Here is a 19496-nt window from a genome sequence, read left to right on the forward strand (position 1 = left end):
ATATCTATCTCGCCCCCTTCAAAGTTCCGGTTGGAGGCTTCATAGAACGTTGGAGGTGCCTTTTATATATAGAGATTTTGCAGCTATGATTGACCTAGACCAGATGAAGCCTTTGTACAGACATGAGTCACAACCTCTGCTCTCGCAATGACATTCTTACCACCAGTGTACTGAAGCCCACACATGTAGCACAGGAATTTGCCCCTCAGCTGTTTTGCTACTAAGCCTTAGGTTCACAGGTTGGCATGCCTGCCTCAGAACACTTCCCACTAAGGCCCTACTGTGCTCCATGAGGTATGAAAGATGAAGGTGTGAACAATTTACTAGGCCTTCAGTAATCCCTTGCCCTCTGTAATGGAGTGGAGGAAGAACATACCAAAGCTGAGATTACAATACCTCAGACCTTGAAAGAACCTTATGAGCAAGACCCTGGCCTTGAACACCTATGTCCCGATGCTCAGCAGCAAACGCAGGTGCTAGAGGCCATTAGCGCTGGACTAGCGCCTGCATTTCTGAGCGCAGAGTGCTCGGAGGCTCTAGCGTGGGAAATAATGAGTGTGCCAAATAGCATGCTGATGTAGTCAAACAGATGTTGATGAGGTCATTTCCTACTCCCTCCCAATGCTCAAAGAACAGCGCACAAAAGGAAGCCGCCCTTAACGCTGAAAACATAACACCAGCTCGAAGCAGGCGTTAGGGGGCTTGAAGAGAGGATTTCTCATGATTCTTTCTTTAAAACCTGCCAGTTTTTCTTTAATTTCAAAGCAGAAGGAAGCCCCTAAGCACCAGTAGTGAGAAACAGATGTGTGCGAATCTAAGGAAACTCGAAAGTGAAAGCACACAAATGGCACCTGTTTTCTGCCTTTAAATATGTCTTCCAAGTTAAAAAATAATAATAGTAATTGAAAAGCTTATATTTAAAGGTTCAGAAAACAGATGCTAATGTGTGCTTACTGCGAAACTCTTCTGTGCATACACCAAGCACGTCCCTTTCCTTTCTTTCGCTTTAACAATGCGCATATAATTTGCATACCATTTCCTTTCTGCATTGGCAGGCTAATTTTCTGTGCTGCTCCGGCGGTATAGTTTCTGCGCTGTTGGCTTACCATGGGAGTTCTGATCATCAGAGCCAAGGAGACTGAATGAACTTGAAAACTGCAGAGGTTGAAAGGAAAGAATTACTGGTTCTCAATCCAGGGAAAAAGAAGATGGACCATGGGTGACCCCTGAAGGAAAGTAGCCCATGCGATGCACTGGACAGAGCAGGGCGCTGCCATTTTGAGGAGGCATCCAGCAGGAGGAGGGAGTTCTAGTCTCTCCTCCTTTCCCCCAAATGTAAGTCAATCTTAACAAGCCTCAAAGGTGTCCCCAAATGTTAAGATTGCCTCACATTTGGGTGTAGAATTGAGAAGACCTGACTAAGGGGTCCTTTTACAAAGGTGTGCTAGCGTTTTTAGCACGTGTTAAAAATAACCACACGCTAAATGTTAGAGTTGCCCATATATTTCTATGGAAGTCTCTAGCATTTAGTGTGCACTAATGATTAGCTCACACTAAAACCGCTAGCACGCCTTTGCATAAAAGGACCCCTCAATGTGCCACTGTGGACTCACTGTGAGTGCCATGGCAGACACACTCTAGCTTTGCCACCAGACTGAGTTAATCCATGACCTAGACGAGAACTTTCATGGGACATTGCTGAAGCCTGGGCCAGCAATTTAGGAATCTTTACACCCGACACCCCTAAAGGTGTTTATTGGAGACCACCAAGAGCTTATTATATTTTGACTCATCCATCCCCCACCTACCAATCATCCTTGAAATCTTTTTGCTAAGAAAGAATAGGAGCTCAATTTAGAATGGCTAACTGTCATTTGCACCTGTAAATTGCTGGTTTACATGTATCAATGGCAAAAAAAAAAAAGAAGAAGCACCAAGAGCCTTTAAAAAAGGGACACAGTTCCTTTAATCATATCACTGGAATATCAATCTTCCATAAGATGACCCGACACGGGCCATGTTTCAGCGCACAGTGCCTGCGTCAGGGATCTAAAATGTAACACTATCAAGGTGATGGGATGTGCAGAGAACAAACTTTCTCCCTCGCACACGTATCATTAACAGAGACGGCCCCTTTTTAGTAGCATGAAAAAATAGTTTCTGTGATTTGCTTTCAGTCTGCTGGCTGTTATTTCATAAAGTGTCTGCTTGTTCTAGTCTTGGTTGAAAGACTAAATAACCGTTCCTAGTTAACTGTTTCACCCCACTCATGATTTTATAAATTGTACCCCATCTCAATCATCTTTTCTCTAAGCTGAAGAGATACCAAGAGGTTGCGGAAGTCATTTTACACTAGTTTGGGATATCACTCTGCCTTTGTTCACATTAAATTTCATCTGCCTTTTTTGATTTCCAGTTTCCTAAGGTCTTCCTGGGATAATATCCTATCATGTGACAGATGAACTTCATTATCTTTGAACTAGGACTTCTTCAGTCCCTCCAGGTACAGCTGGTGTTTCTCTGTTGAAGCCACTCAGACTGTCCTTTTCCAGGCTAGACACGGGCACCTCCTCTCTAGGGGCATGAAGAGTATGTAATGAAAGCTATTTTGGATTGCAGAAGACCTTGAAATAAGTTGATGTATCTAGTGGACTGTGAATATTATGGTCCCAAAGAATGTCAATGGGAACAGCAGGGAGCATCAATATCTGATTAAAGCTACATGAATTACAGAGCAAATACCTCCACAAACCAGGTCCCAGATATCACCACTGGGGAGTAATGAGTGTCAAAGCAAGACCGTGACAGGGGCGTGAGAACTGAGGGCAGCCCCAAAGTTCAGAACAGGAGTCCAGACCTTCAGACCCACCAATGACCTAGAGTAAGCTAAGGTCTTAGAGAGGAAGACTGCCAGATGGTTCTCACCCCTAGACAACAGGGAATGGCTGTGACTGAGTTGAAAGAGTTTGCTGAGAAGCAGAAAACTGTTCGTAACAATATGAAGACTAACCAAGCCATTTGCTGTTGAGCTTCATGTGTGTGAAGTTCATATTGCTCAGTGTCCCTACTTCAGGCCTATTCATTACCTGCTGCTGGATGCCAGTCCCAGGCCTGCCTTTCAGGGTACTTCCAGTCCCTGTTACAGTCTTATGATCCGCTTGCTGATTCTATTTCCAGCCTATAACCTTTCTTCGCCTCCAGTCCCTCTTCCAACTTTATGACCTGCCTACTGACTCCTGTTTCAGGTCTTCAGGCCTGGTCCAATTCACCTCCATTCTAGAGTCTTGCTACTTGCAAGTTCTAGATTCTTGCCTCTATCTACCCAAATGCAAGCTTTGATTCCAATTCTCTTGCTGCTTCCAAGTTCCATAACTAGTCCTGTGTCTACCCAAGTACACCTAAATCCTGAGTGATTTTCAGTCTGTGCCTAGCCCATCTTGTGTGCCCACACCAAGATTTGTAAGGGGTGAGTAGCCCAGTGGTTAGAACACTTGGTATCCAAAGGTGCCTGGTTCAAATTCCACAGCTTTTCCTTGTGATCTTAGGCAAGACACTTAACTCTCCATTGCCTCAGGTACAAAATTAGATTGTGAGCTCTCCAGGGACAGGGAAATACCTAGTATATCTGAGTGTAACTCACTTTGAGGTACTACTGAAAAAGGTGTGAGCAAAATCCAAGTAAACAAGTAATAAATAAGTATCTTAAGGGTGATAACCTGATAGAATGATAGATGGGGGCAGGATGATGGTTATTATTTTGGCTGTGAAGAATGATAGGAACATGGACACCTGGTATAAGAAGCTTGAAGAAACTAAGGCTTCCCAAAACTCAGGAGGGTAGACAGGAGCAGCAGCTGTAGCGTGTAACACTGTCAATGTAAGTTGACAACAAGGTAAGCACTAGGCCAAAGACTGAGGCAGGAACCTAGAGAAAGGCCTCTGCTCTCTGCAGCTGCTAATTTCTTGCCTCTTGGTGCCAACTAGCCAGAAACAATCAATAGTCAGAAGCAGTGGCATGGGTGACTATATTTCTGTGTGTGAGGGACAGATGAAGAGTGTGAAGTGTGTGGACAAGAAGAGAGTATCTGGGAAGGGGAGCACAGAGAGGCGAAACCAAGAGATTGTGAGGGAGATGCTGAAAGGTTCGCAATAGAGCCACTCGCAGATGTCTGAGCATGTGGCATCTACCATGAGCATAATAACATGGAATACCGCAAGTTAATCATATGCAAATTTTATGTGTGGCAAATCTGCGCAAAAATGGGGGAAGTATGCCAGACGCACACATACAAGATTTTGCGGTAAGCGCAGCTTCTTGTGCACATGTCTGAACCAGAGCTGAAAGTGTCAATACACTTCGGCACCTGTTCTTCAGCACCTAAATATGAGCTTTTCAAAAACTGTCTGCACTTGAAATTTTTGAGAGGCTCATATCTAGGCACAGACAAACAGACACCAATGTGTGCTCTGTGCTTTCACTTTCAGTTTTGTTTGCACATAGGCACAGGGCTGTAGAGAAACATAGCCGGACCCAGGGCAAGACCGCAAGACCGTGCCGCCCACACACACACTCTTCCACCACTCCCCTATATTCGAGCTGCTGCTCCCATCCCCTTACCTTCCTCAGTCTGTCGTCTCCTGCTCCTGTGTGCTGGAAGTGGGACTCAGATATCACGATAACTCAGGTCACCCGGGTTATCACGTTAATTCAATCATACAGGTCCCAGCACACAGGACAGAAATAGACACGGAAGAAGGAAACCATTTACTGGCGCAGCCCCCCCCCCCCCCCCCGCCTTGGAAGCCGGGCCCGGGGAATCCCCCCCCCCCCCGCCCCTCCCTCTTGGTGGCCCTGCACAGGGACATGCTTGTTACTCACTATCTACCTTTAAAATTAGTAGGAGCTTCCTTCAGCTTTCACAACAGAACAAAACCAGCACTTAAATGTGAAAGATTGACAAGAAATCTCTGCAAAACCTTCTAGGCCACTCTAGACCTTATGGAAAAATTATTGCGTTGTGCACACGTCAGAAGTGTCTGGCGTCCTCTCTGCATAGCACAAACTACCTAAAGTAGCTCATCAGCATACATTTTAATACAGCTTGCAGCTGTGTTTTCCATGCGAGTTAACACCGGCGCTCAAGTTCTATCTGCATTGCTCTGCGTCTAGTGTTCTACCATCAGTAACCCTGCATCAGCCCCTGTGTGAGTCTAAGATTTATTTATTTTATTTATTTATTTGTTGCATTTGTATCCCACATTTTCCCACCTATTTGCAGGCTCAATGTGGTTTACATTGTACCGTAAGGCGTTCGCCAATTCCGCTAAAAACAAATACACAGTGATGTTGAGGTAGAATGAAGTTCGTGTGGGACAGATTCATAGGAAATCGTAGAGGGGACGGGTTGTGCTATATCCATTACGTGCTTTGATTTCGTAGTGTTGCAGGGTTCAGACGTTTTAATATTGAGAGAGTGATCAAGACAGAGCAGGACTGAAAGGCAGCATATAAAAAACCTAATAGACATAAACATTATGCAAAAATATGTACTGGTCTAAGGCAACAGCTTTTGGGGGGTGGCAAAGAGTAGCAGCAGTTAAAGCAAGACAATAGCTTCTGACAGCCACCAGCACATTCTTTCACTTGCAGGGAGAGCAGAGGGAGACACATTTACGTATACAAAGCAAAGTTTTTGGAAGTACGATGTCCAGTTATGAATGTTGTCCAAAGAAGCAACTTTCATACCCACTTCTGGTGTTAAAGCACTTTAATTCAACTATAATATTCTTACATAAGCCTGACGTGAATCACATTTCGCCCTATCAGTGAGCAGCTTCAGGGGCAGCCACAAGGTTTAAAACATAGGTATCACCTATGTGATAAAATAGTAGCTCTCTCTCCAGTACACTCTGCAGTACAATTTACAGCTGTAGTGAATGTTTACAGGATTGTTGTTGAAGGGCTGATGTTTGGATGATCATGATCATTGAGTCAGTGTAAGTATCAAAATTTCAAGGGGGGTGGGGATTCTAAGGCTGCCGGTTCACCTTGGATGCCAAATACACTTGCATTGGCCCTGTTCAACAATGGAGTCACAGAGAGGAGGAGAGCAGAATGAATTATAAAGATATATATGACTGGTCCTGCATACACCCTTGCCGGATCTTAGGTCCAGTCAGGGAATGTTCCTGGCAGTATCTTCTTGTTAGGTAGAGTGTTGACAGGTGTTGTGCTAGTTTTGTGAAATCAACTCGCTACAGCAGTGAGGAGAAACTGATTCTAAGGGGTCCTTTTACTAAGGTGCGCTGAAAAATGGCCTGTGGTAGTGTAGGCATGTGTTTTGGGAGTGTGCAGATCCATTTTTCAATGCCTGCAAAAAATGCCTTTTTCAAATTTTTGCCAAAAATGGACGTGTGGCAAAATCAAAATTGGTGTGCGTCCATTTTGGGTCTGAGATCTTACTGCCAGCCATTGACCTAGCGGTAAAGTCTCATGCGGTAACCGGACGGTAATGACCTATGCGTGTCAAATCCCACTTGGCGTGCGTCCGATACGCGCATCCGAAAACAAGTGCATCCAAAAATGGAGTTACCATGGTAGCCGGGAAGTAACTCCATTTTGGTGTGCGTTGGGTGTGTAGACGCTTACGCAGCTTAGTAAAAGGGCCCCTACGTGATTTAAGAGGGGCCTTTTAATAGATAATGTGGAGACGGGATGAGCTCTTTCTTTGTATTTTATTATTTTACTAGTAAAACAGGCCTGTTTCTGACACAAATGAAACGGGCGCTAGCAAGGTTTTCCTCGGAGTGTGTATGTTTGAGAGAGCATGTGTGAGATTGACTGTGTGTGAGAGAGAGAGAGTGAATGTGCGTGTGTGTGACAGAGAGAGAGTGAGACTGCTGGGTGCGAGTGTGTCTCCTCTGTCCCCCCTCCAGCCACCCAGCAATTCTCCTCTCTCTCCCCTGCTCTCCCTCCAGCCACCCAGCGATTCTACTTTTTCCCTTGCCTCCCTCTAGCCACTCACCGATGCTCTTCTCTCCCCTGCCCCCCCAACCACCCAGCGAGTCTCCTCTGTCCCCTGCTCCCCCTCCAGCCACCCAGCAAGTCTCCTCTGTTCCCTGCCCCCCTCCAGCCACCCAGCGAATCTCTTCTCTCCCCTTCCCCCCCTCCAGCCACCCAGCGATTCTCCTGTCTCCCCTGCTCCCCCTCCAGCCACCCAGTGAATCTCCTCTCTCCCCTGCCCCTCCCTCCAGCCTCCCTGCGACTCTCCTGTCTCCCCTGCTCCCCCTCCAGCCAGCCAGCGATTGTGCTATCTCCCCTGCCCCCCCCGTTCTGAAGCCGAGAAAGTGAAGTCCAACGTTCTCCTGGGGGGGGGGCGTGGTGTTGCGGCGAGGGCGGCAGGGGCAGGGCCTCGTGCTGCTGACGTGCAGTTGGCCAACGTTCTGAAGCCGAGAAAGTGAAGTCCAATGTTCTCCGGGGGGCTTGGCGTTGCTGTGAGGGTGGCAGGGGCGGAGCCTCATGCTGCTGTCATGCGGTTGGTCAGTGCTGCGGGTGACGTACCCAGAACTACGTGTCATCATCTCAGGAGACGGAGCCTTACAGAGTGCAGGAATGCTTCAAGGCTTCACTTTCTCGGCTTCAGAACGTTGGAGGTGCGTTTTATTATATAGGATTCTATTTGGATTTTGTTTTGCTTTAATTCTGTTCTTATGTATTTTGTACATTGCCTTGATTGTTCTTTTTCTTGAAAGGCAGCTTATAAATTAATAACTTATTCATACTGCAGTTACTAGGGTGGGTGTTGAGGACATGGGGTGAGGATTGATAGGAAGGGGCAGATTATCCGTCATATATTTACAGAAATATCCCCCCCTCAATATTCAGCACTATTTAACCAGTCAGAAACAGGTTATCTCCTGCTGAATACGTGCAGTTAGCACCTATCGCTAAACCAGCTATATTGCGTGCCTTATCCGGTTAGGCGCGGATATTCAGCGCCAGACTGGATAAGATTAGCAGTTAAATCAGATCGCATAAATAGCTGTCCTATTATTTACTGCTATAACTTAGCCGGTCAGCCGTAGAATATCCGCTTAACCGGATAAGTGTTTAGTGGCCTAAAAAATACCAGATATTCAATGCTGTGCCGTTTTCGGCGGCCATCATTGAATATCTAGGTTTAATGGTGGTGGCGGGCACTTAAAGTGCTGTCTGTCGCTGGCTGACTATGAGGCCCATTCTTTTTATAGTGATTTTTTTTTGTATAGTTGCCAAGAAAAATAACGTTTAGTGGGAATCTTCACAATGCTTAATATAACCCAAAATATTTTACAAACACCATGAAAAATCATACTGAAAGCCCCAGTCTCTCAGCGTTAATATTCAATCCTATTAGAGCTTCTGCTTGACTGGTGGGAGGTGAGAGGTCCTTCATGGCCTATCATAAGAGCTGTTGCCTTTAGACTAAGAGGTCACTGTTTCTGTCCTCCCCCAGGATCCATTTCCTCATACAAGGAGTGAGATGTATGGAGAACACAGGGGTTAACAGCTCTACTTTTGCTCAAATAGCTGTGGGGACTTTTATTTCCAGAGGGTAAACACAGGGCTTCAGCTCAGCCTCATCCTACGGACAGATATAACGGGTTCCATAAAACATTCTGGAATGTAAGGCAGCAATGGCCCCTGACCCCATGGCTCCACATTAGCATCCCAGTGACCCCCCAAGACTTCACTTGCAACCTCAAAATGGAAGTTCAGAGGCTTCAGAGGCCTGCAGGCACTGGGAGGAATATAAAGGGGGCCAGTCATTTTCACTGACCTTTTCCTGGCCTCCCTGAGATATCATCCAGAGAGGTTTTTAGAAGGCTCTCTTGGCGAGCTGGTCTCCCGGCAGGGGTCATGACCCCCAGAGAGAGGTTTGCACTTTGTCTTTCATCATTCTCTCAAGCAAAGGCTGTAAATCCTTTCCCATTTACGGGTCCCAGGCTTGGCCAGTTAGGCAGAGGTCAAAGTTTGCTAAGCAGGGAGGAGCAGCTTGGGAAGCTGGGGCTGGAAGTAGTAAGAGAGAGAAGGGAGGCAGTTCTGTTCTCTTGTATCTCTATTTAGACTTGGAGTCACATTTTTAAAAGAGAGGTCTTCTGCTCAAGTTGAAACCATGAGAGGCACAGCCTGTAGTGTGACCTAGTCTACAGAGCTGCAATATATGGTATAGAAAAGAGGAGGTCATCTTTCTAGAAATAGCATATTGGGGGCAATTATATACTACAGCCCTTATGAAAAGTGAAAAAATGCACCTATTTTAAACCTATTTTAGAAAAGCAACATACATAGATTCCCAGAATAATATCCAGTAATGCGCAAATGCTCACACACAAAATCACACCTGCTCTTGAGGCAGAAACAGCTGTCTGTATGTATTTTATATAGATATATGTGTATTTCACAAACTACATACGCAACTCACAACTCTACCAAACTCTGGCCAAACAAGGCCCCTAGGAAACACCTGCACATCATGGTCTATATATAAGTACAGGGGCTCTTGTCAGCAGACATACATGCATGTACACTTGCAGAATTAAATAACAGACATGAACATTATAAAATTAACTCCAGTATGCCTGGCTTTGGTCTAAATCTTGGCAACACTGCGGCCTGCATTCATTGAGTTTATACTGGGTGTATTGTGTTTTGAGCAGCCTTGGACTCTAGTGCACTAGCCCTGACTGTAGTCCTAAATGAACAGTCCAGTCACAAAGCACAGGGAGGCAATTGAATAGGAGTGAGAAGACAGGGCCCTGTCAAAAATTTCCCACTAATGGCAGAGAGACTGGGGGGAGGCACATGCTGTGTTAGATATTGCATAGTCACGGAATATGTGGTGCAACATTCCAAAACCTATGACTATTTCTTTGAAAAGTGGAAATGACAAATCATGGTCTGTTTGCCCACTCAAAAATCTCTCTCTTTTCTTTCCCTATTTTCCATATTAGGGTGGTGGACTTTGGTCCTGGGGAACTGAGGAACTGAGTTCAATTCCCACTTCAGGCACAGGCAGCTCCTTGTGACTCTGGGCAAGTCACTTAACCCTCCATTGCCCCATGTAAACCGCATTGAGCCTGCCATGAGTGGGAAAGCGCGGGGTACAAATGTAACAAAAAAATAAAAAAATAAAATAAAAAATAAAATAAAATATTCCATTCTACCTGTATCACTCATTTCTCTTGCTCTCCTCTCATCTTTTCCTCTCCCCATATCGCCACCTTTCTTCCCTTTTTATTTATATAGGGTTTTTTTCCAGTCCTACTAGCCTTTCTCTCTCCCTGTCTCTCTGCTTTCCTTACTGTTTATTTTTCTGTCTGTGTTCTTAGCCCTTTTTCTCTCTACATCTCTATCTGTTGCTTTTCTACCATTTAGTCAACTTTATTTTTTTAATCTTTCTTCTGCCACATGGGTCTACTATATCTCCCTTTCTGCATCCTCCTCACATTCCACTGTGGGCTCAGGTTCAGGAAATATTATTGACCTGAAAAGTTGCACATGTGCTGCAGAAGCAATGATACAGAGGCCACTCTTGAGAATCACAGTCTGTGTGCAAAGTTTAATGGTACCTCTTTATCTGATTAATGTTACTGTAGAAGATATTCTGTCTCGCTGCACCCTACGCCTGGAATAAACTTCCTGAGCCCCTACGTCTTGCCCCATCCTTGGCCACCTTTAAATCTAGACTGAAAGCCCACCTCTTTAACATTGCTTTTGACTCGTAACCACTTGTAACCACTCGCCTCCACCTACCCTCCTCTCTTCCTTCCCGTTCACATTAATTGATTTGATTTGCTTACTTTATTTTTTGTCTTATTAGATTGTAAGCTCTTTGAGCAGGGACTGTCTTTCTTCTATGTTTGTGCAGCGCTGCGTACGCCTTGTAGCGCTATAGAAATGCTAAATAGTAGTTGTAGTAGTTGTTAAAGCAGAGGTGAACAACCTCGCACCTTGAGAGTCACAATCCAGTTGGGTTTTCAGGCTTTTCCCCAATGAATATGTGTGACAAAACAGTGACTTTTTAAGCCTTCAAAGGGCTACTGTGTTTAATTCCCAATGTAGCAAATTGTGACTGGACAAGTCACTTAACCTCCACTGTGCCAGGTAAAAATAAGTACCTCTATATACTATGTAAACTGCTTTGAATGTAGTTTCAAAAACCACAGCAAGGCAGTATATCAAGTCCCATTCCCTTTCCCTATTAATTATTTCTTGAAGTATATTTCTCTAGTTTGGCCAGCAAGTGGTGCATGTTTATGTTTAAAGCTGTTACCGAGAACTGACTGTTCCCTCTTTAGTTAACACAGATAAGAGGTAACCTGCAGTGATGTGGCCAGCTATTTTTAAAACTTGTTCTGGGATCTGATTGACCCAGGAGCTCAAAATTCAGCTAGGATGTACTGGCATTTTCTCCAGTCTTAGGGAGAAAAGAGAGAAAGATCTCTTTGCTGAGGCCCTGTGAACAGTTATATTTGATAACATGTGAGCAGCTATATGTCCTGATCTCCCCAGGTACTATTTAGATAGTAAACAATTGTTTAGAATGTGTTATAATTGATCCATATTTCAGTTACCTATTATTGTTTGCTGATTGTACCTTTTCTGTTCATTGTTCAATATTTTTCATGACTAAACATTTTTAGTTTATTGCCTCTGCTTGTCTGGACTGACTAAGAATCCTGGTGGTATGTATGTTGGGTCTGTGAGTGCTTTCTGGGAAATGTGGAACCACTGGGAATGTGGCCTCCAGTACCCTAGAAATCACTGGGAATTATTTGAAAGCAGGAGACTCGCCCAGAGGTGGTTGGGACCAAATCGTTGGGAGGAGGATGCTAGTGTAGAGCACAAGTGGTAGTTGCAGGTGGACCTGAGCTGTGCTGGGGATAGACCCTCTAAATGGCCACAGGGGTAGTCCAGGCGGGTGGCTAGGCATTTCTGACAATATGCATGAGAGCTATTTGCATACAATGGAACCAGTGCATGTAAATAGATCTCATGCATATTTATTGGAGAAATCCTGAACACCCAACTGGATTGCGGCCCTCGAGGACTGATGTTGCGCATCCCTGGGTTAAAGCGACGCTGAAGATAATTAACTCCTCAAGTTAAGTGGATAAAGGTATCCAGGTCACTGTAGGATATTCTTCCAGCATAAAGAAAGCAGCATCTGGATAAACTGAAACCAGATGCCAAGTTACCCAGTTCCAGGCCAGACATTTGAGTCAGTCCTGTTTTTGAACTTACATCTCAAAGCAGTGTGGGATTTGTACTGCCTGATCCTGCACATTAGATTCAGTGTTGCAAGCCCTGTAATGCACCATAATGCAAGCCCCATAATCCAGCACTGTCCCAAAATCACCAGCCTGAAACTGGGTAACTTGGCATCTCTGTAAAACCATGTCCCTGGACTGCTCAAAATACCAAGTCTTCTTTATGAGACAGTATGAATGGGGGGGAGGGATATTGTTGACACCAAAGATATATTCAAGTATTAAAGTGGAAATAATTAAGACAACAAATAAATGCTAATAGTAACATAAAATTACAAACTACAGAATGGAAGATTCCAGCATCCTGGGGATGTTTAGAACTGTCTCTGATCAGATTACTTTTCTGGCCTACAGGTAGGATAACCCATGTTATATGAAATCCTTTCTGCTTATTATTGTGTTCTCTCTCATTCTTTGATTTTCTCACTGAATCCATGGAATATTCAGGGTGTGTCACTGAACCTTAAATACAGCATGTTCTAGTTTGTTCTAGGTTTGGCCAGTCGGCATCTAGAAGTTTCCAGATGAGTCTCTCCTGAAGCCCCTCAGTCAAAGATCCTGCTCTGCTGTATACTCTGAGGGAAGTATGATGGAGAGGAAAACAGCCAGACAAGAAGGACACATCCTTTCACATGCCAGGAGTGATAAGTGAGACCTGTCAGGGGCCATCAGCAGGTTGAGTAACAGAGGATTGTTCCTGACAAAGTTAATTTGTGAGTTGATAAATAAATTGCCACACTGACATGTAATGGAACGGTAAGAGGCGGCAGCCACAAATCATACCGAGGCTGCCAGCCTCAGCTTCTGAAGTTGGGTTCTGGGATTTGGAAATGAAATCTGAACTTTCAACAGAGTGCGGTCAGTGCAGTGAGAGAAGGTGTATAGCCAGATTTTTACAGCAGTGAGGAAAGTTACACCTGAAATTTCTGTACTGTGGAGTCAGTGGTGCTTTCTGAGCAGTATGGTCAGTGAATTCCATCTCTTCACAAAACTCAAGCTCGGGATCCTTGCCCAATGCTCTTTAGCCTTTTATAAGTACTCTGATTTCCATGTCCATACATTTTACATTTTTCATATGTAGAAAAAAACAAATTAGTTATAGCCTAGTGGTTAGTGCAGTGGACTTTGATCCTGGGGAACTGAGTTCAATTCCCACTGCAGCTCCTTGTGACTCTGGGCAAGTCACTTAACCCTCCATTGCCCCTGGTACAAAATAAGTACCGCTTTGAATGTAGTTGCAAAAACCTCAGAAAGGCAGTATATCAAGTCCCATTTCCCTTTCCCCTTCTTACTGTATTAACTTAGGGGCCCTTTTACTAAGCCGCGTAAGGCTCTACGCGTGCCCAACACACGCCAAAATGGAGTTACCGCCCGGCTACCGTGTGACTCTTGCAGTAATTTCATTTTTGGCAAGCGTCCAATACACGCAGCTGAAAAATACTTTATATTTTCGGATGCACGAATTGGACCAAGTGGCATTTGGCGCGTGTAGTTCATTACCGCCCGGTTACCACGTGAGACTTTACAGCTAGATCAATGGCTGGCAGTAAGATCGCAGTCACAAAATGGACGCACAGCAATTTTGATTTTGCCACACGTCCATTTTCGCTGAGAAATGGATCGGCGCATGCCCAAAACCTGCACCTACACTACCACAAGCCATTTTCAGTGCACCATAGTAAAAGGACCCCTTAATGCAGTGAGGCGATGAAGAGAGGATAATGCTCTAAGCTTTCCACTGATGTGTTCATTAACAGCATGTTTGTTGAGTCTTGTTTCAGCATATGTCAGTGAAGTAACATGGCAGACACACTGCATTTTTCATCACATGCACATTTTTTTCCATAAAACATCATGTTGTTTTGCTCCATCTTCATATTGGTTTAAACAAGGAACCTGTTATTTGTCGCACACTACACACTCCGGAAAACCTCATAGCCTTACTTATTATTACTAATTTTTGGCACAATTCTCAGATTTATTTCTCAGAATTCCTGTTATAGGCTCCACGCCAGCACTTGCTGAATGGGTGAATGAACTTTGCAGAGTTTGGTGAAGTAACATAACTATTATTTCTACAGTTTTATCCTCGTGGGCCAACAGCCTTGTGACTTCAACAGACATATGAAACTGGATGTTCTATCCCCTGAATCACCTCTGTAATACAGGAGTTCTCAACCCAGTCCTCAGGACATACCCAGCCAGTCAGGTTTTCAGAATACCAACAATGAGTATGCATGAGATATATTTGCATACAATGGAGGCAAAGCATGCACATTTATCTCAAGCATTTTTCACTGTGGATGTCTTGAAAATCAGACTGGCTAGATGTGTCTTGAGGACTGGGTTGACAACCCCTGCTCTAGTCTTAAGAGGTGACAGTCAAATGGTATCCTGCCTACTTTTTCCAACACGAAGTGAGCAAATGACTCCATGCTACCAAGGACAGTATATATTATTATTACAGCTATGAGCTTTGGGTCAAGGCCTGACTTTGGTTCAGGATCTAAAATGAGAGAAATCCTTATAGGCCCATGACTTTAATCTGAACTCCAGTGTGACTGCAGAACTCATGATCTGTTGTGACACTCTCATGCAGCAGAATGAGGAAGGGGCATGAGTGGAAAAAACAGAGTAGCATCGTTTAGCAACATTGTGGTCACAGATGTTTTTGGGAAAACAGAACATGATGGCTTATCAGGAAGATGACTTAGTCTTCCAGTAAAAGCTAGTCTATTGTTGACCTTTCCAGTAAATATTGACCAACTCATTACCATAGCCAATCAGTGTTAACTATGACATAAGCATAGCTCCAATAAGGTGTAATTACTGTCATATTACCTGTATCCTGTAGGGGCATATAAAAATGAGTGCACTTCCTACTTCAATGGAGAGAGACAGCCCCAGCTGGGCTGCTCTCACATGAGAAACCAATCAGATTGTATCTGAATTGACAAGCAATCAATTGCTTTCTCATAAGTAGCTTTGAGTCTTTTATATCCACTAATTGGCTTTGGCATTAAAGACTCAGACCCAGAGAACACCTATGTGTAGCTGTGGTGCTATATTCTCATAACCAACTGATTGTACATGTTGCTGGTATATTCTTTGGAGTCTCAGATATAGAGGTAATTTCATGTAGCTATATTCTGTACTCCCTGTGAGATATCACTGATCTGTTAATTGTACAAATACTTGATGAAGTATCTAATAAAGAGCAAATTGATGCAGCCTTGGGTGATTTATTTACTCCTAGGTATTGGTGGGTGGACTGCCATCTTGGGAGGGATAAATACACCTAAAATAAATCAACAGGTTGAGCCATTCCTGGTCTTACCTGTCCCTCCACAACTGGATCTATTGACCTGTAGTCCCAGTTTTCAGAACCACAGAAACTGCAAGTCCAAGACGGATAGGGGTGGGACCTCTGCAATTATGAAATCATAACTCCAGTTACTCTGGGAATGGCAGAACTACATGCAACTTGAGTTTTATGACATAGATCTAGGATTGCCACCTGACTGGTTTTGTTTGCATGCATTTCTAGACTTGTACTCTTGGAACTATGATGCCACAGATGCAGTGGACAAAGTAAGGACTTGATGAGCCTGTCAAGATTGATCAGGGTCAGATGGCAATCTGGAGCTTGTTGGCAACCTGGAACTGGCAGCGTCAGAAATGTCAACTTACCCAGTTCCGGGCTAAAGATTTTGGGGCAGTTCTAGTTTTCAACTTACATCTAAAGCAGTCTGGGATTTGTAGTGTCTGATCCTGCCCATTGAAATCAGTGCTACAGGTCCCATAATGCACCAGGATGAGGTGGTCAGAAATCTAGGACTGCCCACAATCTGTAGCCTGAAACTGGGTAACTTGGTATCTCTGCAGCATCATGGTCATTGATGCTCAGAGCTGTTGAGGAAGGGCCTAATAGTTCAAGCAGTGGGCTGAGACCTGGGGAAGCCTGATTCAAATCCCACTGTGGGTCCTTGTGCTTTTGTGCGAGTCATTTAACCCTCCATTGTCTCAGCTACAAATGTAGACTGTAAACCATTCAGGGATCGGGAAATACCTACTGTACTTGAATGTAATGTGCCTTGAGCTGCAAATGGAAAAAAACATGAACTAAATCTATGACTCTTGAGATCCCTTGTTACCCAGTTCCAGGCTGGAGATTTTGAGACAGTCCTGGTTTTGAACTTACATCCCAAAGCAGTGTGGGATTTGTAGTTTTTTATCCTGCCCATTGAAATCAGTGCTGTGAGTCCCATAATGCAACAGGATGAGGTGGTAAAAAATTCAGGACTGTCCCAAAATCTCCAACCTAAAACTGGGATTTGGCATCTCTGTTGTTTGATTCCTCACAATGTTTGAGAATGTAGAACGTGGGTTATATTGTTTTGCTAGTCCTTCACTTCCCACACTTATAAGTTACACAGGGAAGATCTGGAAGGCCTTCAGTTTCTGCAGTTTGTCTTTCCAAAATCAAATATTATCCATACATTGGAGCACTACTTGAGTTTAACTCACCAGGACCAGGCTGTGGCAATCCTGGATTTGACCTTGTGCATCCATGGGCTTTAGTTTACTTTCATGCCCGTAGAGGATAACAAGCCTGATAGCAGGTAGGAGGAGAGGGAACAGGCCACCTGAAAACTCTGCTGGCCTCTCCAATCACATGACTAAACCAGAGGGCTGGTACTAAGAAGGACATTAGTCATGCATGTCCATGAAGAGCAAAGATGATGGCCCAAGTCCTTGGGGCCTCAACTTGATCAAGTTTTCATCATATCCCTACTGAATATGCATGAGAGTGTTTTACATGCACAGTGCCTCAGTAATATGCAAATCAATTCATGCATATTCATGAAGGTTATCCTGAAAACCTGACCAATTTAGGGCCCCTGAGGACCAGAGTTGCATATCCCTGCTGAAAAGCACTTCCTCTGAGGTAAGAATCACAAAGGATGACAAGAGTGGGTCCAGTATGAATGTGTGAGAGGACAAAGAAGTCAGTAGCCCCCACACTCTGGAACTCACTCCCTGAAAGACTTAACATAAGACTCCCTCTACATCAGGAAGCAGGTGAAAGCTTGACTCTTCTCCTAAGCCTTTAATGGAAGAAGCAACTATCTAGTCACACATACAAGGACTAGGACTGGTTGCAAATACAGTACTGTAGCAGGACTTCCTTATCAGCTCCTGCCCCTTTTCTGATTAAATGTCCAAGTCAGGATATCTGAAGTTCCACTAGTATATTAGATCAGGATCTGCCCACATAGAGCCTGTTTAAAATATATGGTGACATGGGCAACTATGGCCAACTACTATCACTAATCACACCCTCTCCAAAAGACATTACACATGATACCCACAAGCGAGCGTTCTCCAGAGTAGCCCCCACACTCTGGAATGCACTGCCTGAAAGGCTCCACTTAACACAAGACTATCTCTACTTCAGGACGCAGGTGAAAGCTTGGCTCTTCAACCAGGCCTTTGCCTTTAATGGAAGAAGTAACTAACTTGTTAGTCTCACTCACACAAAGAGTGACACGGGCTACACATACTGCAGCAGGGCATGTTTATGCGCTCCTACCCTAGCTGAGATATTTAACCATCTCTCTGACCTCATGTGCAACTTTCTTTAAATTAGTCACCTTACTTTCTAATTCTTCTTACTCTCTTACCTATCTATATATTCCATCTTTGCTTTACCCTTCACTATCAATTAAAATGTTCTATTACGTATTGTGTTGACATTGTAAGTAATATACTATGCCGTACTTTGTATTGTTATTTGAATATTTTTACTGCTGCAATTGCCTATTTCTCATGTTTGATCCATTCTTACTGTACACCGTCTTGAGGGAATTCCTTCAAAAAGGCAGTAAATAAATCCTAATAAATAAATAAATAAAAATATGCAGTTTTCCTTGTTAGTCACTCTTATTTTTATCTCTAGTAACTCCTGTTATTCAATCTTTCTGTCTACATATTTCACTTCCACTTTGCCTCCTATGCTGTTTATTAAGATGTTTTAATGTGCATTGTGTTAACATTGTCAGTACACTATGCTTTAATGTGTACTGTTATTTGAATATTTTCTTTTCTTGCTGTCATTGTCTATTGCCTATGTCTGGATTATTTTTGCTGTACACCCCCTTGGGTGAATTTCTTCAGAAAGGCAGTAAATAAATCTTAATGAATAAATAAAGAAGGAAGACAAAAACAAACAGCTGATGCAGGGGAGCATTAGCAGAAGGAAGGAAAATATAGGTGAGATGCAAGACTGTTAGTTCAGAAGGAGAATAGAGGACAAGCACCCCAACAAAATCAGCATCTGCCCTTGATGGCAGCCGCTTACAATGAAGGGGAGGGGGGCAACTTGTGCTATGCCAGTGGGGAAGAAAGAGAGAAGCCAGGTTTTGAGGTGGAGAGATAAGTTGATGCTGAAGAGTACGCATGGTAGGTTTAAAGAGAAGAAGACAACTTTACTGAATTTTGGGGGGTAGAAAGAAAGGCAAGGTTAGGAGGTGGTAAAAAGAACTGGCCAGAGGTTATGAGCCATGCCACTGTGGTGTAAGCCATACTGGGGTGAAATGAGAGGCTAAGCTATACATGGGTAAACCAGAAGAGGATTAAGAAATAGAATGGGAGTTAAGGATGGCATGGAGATAAACTGAGTGAGACAAAAGAAACTGGGAGGAGAAAAAGAAAGAGACTTGGTAGAGAAAGAAAGGTTTTGAAGGAGACACAAAGAAAGACAAAAATAAGGAAAAGATGACTGAAAGGAAGAAAAAGAAGCAAACAGATGTACTAATGATAGAGGAGAATGAAATGAAGAGAATAATAATGACAACATAAATTGGAGCCAGCAATGCTGGAAAAGTGATTTTAGCATTTGAATAACAAGTGGTACTTTGAGAAATATTTTGGAACAGGTGGATATAGTAGAATGTATATTCAATCTATCAGTGAAATGCTTTCAATTGATGATTCAGAGTTGTTTTCTTGATTTTGCAAATTGCGTTTTTCATTTTAACCAGAATGAGGGATTGTCACTCTAAATGGGGGACTGGTACACCTGCTCTATCACTGTTGTCATGTGTTCTTTAAAAATGGTGGTGTTCTATTTTTTAAAAATTTGTTTATTAACCTTTAAAGTGGACTAATACAGCGACCACACT

Source organism: Microcaecilia unicolor, chromosome 3 (genome assembly GCF_901765095.1).
Source record: "Microcaecilia unicolor chromosome 3, aMicUni1.1, whole genome shotgun sequence".
In the NCBI taxonomy this organism is placed as follows: Eukaryota; Metazoa; Chordata; class Amphibia; order Gymnophiona; family Siphonopidae; genus Microcaecilia; species Microcaecilia unicolor.